The 2,743-nt window shown below is 29.9% G+C and overlaps 1 long non-coding RNA gene across 2 annotated transcripts; it reads left to right on the top strand.

The window, feature by feature from the left end:
* Positions 1–1,295: 1,295 nt before the first annotated feature.
* Positions 1,296–2,743, top strand: LOC111886445 (uncharacterized). Of its 2 annotated transcripts, none has more exons than XR_002848471.3 (3): positions 1,296–1,798; positions 1,925–2,036; positions 2,597–2,743. It is a non-coding gene; the product is annotated as an uncharacterized LOC111886445 (long non-coding RNA). The 2 variants fall into 2 exon arrangements; XR_002848470.3 differs by lacking the exon at positions 2,597–2,743 and adding an exon at positions 2,339–2,546 and having other exon boundaries at positions 1,297–1,798.

The following is a 2,743-nucleotide window of genomic DNA, read 5'->3' as shown; positions in this document are numbered from 1 at the left end:
TATATCTATGTTGGAAAAAAAACACTACCTGGATGAGTATAAATATGTTCAATATTGACATTGAAATTAATTTACAGTCAAAAGTCATATAGGGAAATTTTAGAATACGGTGTACATACAAAACATTCGTATACATATACCATACAATGTACTTAGACTTCACATAAAGTTTTTGTGACTGCTGTGTTTTTGTAAATATCAAAGCACTTTATTTTTGCATTTCCGTAAAAGGGCATTGTTAATGCACCTTATTTATTTATTTTGCCTAAAATTGAAATTTATTTCATCTTTTCTATCTCATACAACACTGGAAGTTCAATGCTAAAATAGACTGAAAAAATTAAATACATTGCTATTTTAGTGTCTGTATGTGAAATAGATTGAACAAAATTTAAGTACATTTTTTTTCATGCACATAAACTAAAATAAAATAGAAAATTTTAGCCTTAAACAGTGGAATCCCTACAATTATGTACATGTTAAAGTCTAACGTAATGATATTTTTAAATTATTGTTCATTCCATTGTATAGTATATCATCTTTTAATAGTCTAACAAAATTAGACTTTTAGCATCAGATATAAAAGAAAAAAACTTTTACAATAGTTTGATATTTGAAAAAAATTATGAACAGTCTAACCTTGAAGGTTTAACGTATTACATATTCTTTTGCAAAAGAATGATCAATAGAGCTGCAAGAGATATAGTCAAAGTAAGTAAGTAGTTGTACATGTTACATTAGCAAAGGTCGGGGCTCATTGAACCAAGCATTCTCTCTGCTTTGTATTAATGTAACCAAAGTAAAAAGTTAACCAACACGTGATCTGTCAATGTGCATACCAAGGATATATATATATATATATATATATATATATATATATATATATATATATATATATATATATATATATATAGTTTAAAAAATAAAAAAATAGTAAACTATATGCAATTTTATTCTCACCTTTAAACCAGATATCTAAATATCTAAATGAGGTACTCCACAAAGCCGTTTTGTGTGTGCCAAGCATGAGATTATATGTGCAATAGAGTAAGTAACATTAATCGGTTACCATAGAAAAATGGTTTTGTTCTTACCATAACAAAACTATCTCCATGAAATTCCTCTTCCAACTGTCCAAAATAATATCTTTTATCAAATAGAAACAGATGCAAAAGAACACATACAACTGGATTGATAGGAAGCAGGCCGACCCAAGGCATGTTCAAAAGGTGCCCATGAACAGCGCCCACCGAGATCCAGGGCCCAAAATTTTACTGATTTTATCTTAGCTCGTCTGCAGTTTTATGCCCAAATGCGCAAATAGGTTAAGCAAAAACAATACACAGATTACAGACGCAATCGACTAAGCGGGAAGCGAAATCAGATTTTTTCTGGGGAGAAGAGATGGACGCTTTGGTTCCTTCATCCTCGACATTTGGAATCAGAAATCCATGCTGCACCAATTATTGTTATTGCGGGTCATTAAGACAAAAACGGTATTCTTTGATCTTATGATCTTTTTCTTATTAGTTGATTGCTTAAAGACTTGAATCCGGAGAAGTCATTCAGAAGAAATCACTCGACCATCAATACACATTCACTCGATTTCTGGTTTTTTCTTCTTAGTTCTTTCGTCATAAATCACAAGAAAATACTCAATACTAATAACCCAAATGAAATACATCAGCAACAATCTTCTTTCGCTCAATTGCTTCCTATTTCAGTGCATCACAAGTAAATTGAAAGGGGAACAGATGTTTGAAAGTCATAATCTGAGCATACGGAAGAAAACCAAAAGGTAAATAAACTTTTTTTATTATTCTTTTTTATTCCAGTTTTCTGTTCTTGAGTTCTGCTTACTATTTAGACTTTAGAAGTAAATCATTTTTTTTCTTTCTTTTTATTCTTATTTTCTTGAATCCAGACAGTAGCATTGAAACAAGTCAAACAACAATATATTGATTTGACTGTCAATCGGGCTTTCTAATATCTTGGTTGTCTTGATTCTTGAAGTGTTGAAAATCAGAAGCCAGAAGGTATTATACATTTACATTTGTGATATTGTTTATATTAAATAAGTTTTTTCCATTGTTTAATGTTTTATGACTTTGATTTTCTCGAATTCAGACACATGGTAACAAATGCCCTCGTTTTCATATTGTATTAAAGGGTCCAAAATCAGTTTTAGATTGTATTGAAGGGTCCAAAACTAGGAAGTTATGTTCTGATTTTTGCTTTTATCAGAAGTTTTACATATCTGATACATTTCTGTTTTTTATCATATTTTTTTCAGATAATTTAATATATCTTGCTGATTTAATTTCTGATTTTTTTACAGTTTATTTCAATGCATATTAAATGGATGACTGTTTGCTTGTTTGCAAGTAGAAAGATGGTTGTTTTCAAGTAGAAACAAAATTTATTTCAACAAATACTAGAAGGGTGATTGTTTTCAAGTTGAAGCAATTTTGTTTTTTGTATTAATTTGAATGGAAACTTAATTTTGTGTATTTTGCAGGAGAAAATGAAAAGTTAGTTTTGCTTAATTTTTTTAGACCTTTAAGTTTTAAGGCCTATTTTTTGTTAAATTGTACAGGGCCTCCGAAATCTCGGGGCCAGCCCTGATAGGAAGGCACTGGTCCAGATCCATAATTCTACGGTGGGAATAACTTCATTTATGAATTTTACATAGCTAATATTCACACTGTGAATACTAGAAAATGAGTTATATTCACTTCAGATT

This window comes from Lactuca sativa, chromosome 9 (genome assembly GCF_002870075.4).
Source record: "Lactuca sativa cultivar Salinas chromosome 9, Lsat_Salinas_v11, whole genome shotgun sequence".
In the NCBI taxonomy this organism is placed as follows: domain Eukaryota; kingdom Viridiplantae; phylum Streptophyta; class Magnoliopsida; order Asterales; family Asteraceae; genus Lactuca; species Lactuca sativa.
This window is presented reverse-complemented; position numbering and strand designations above follow the sequence as displayed.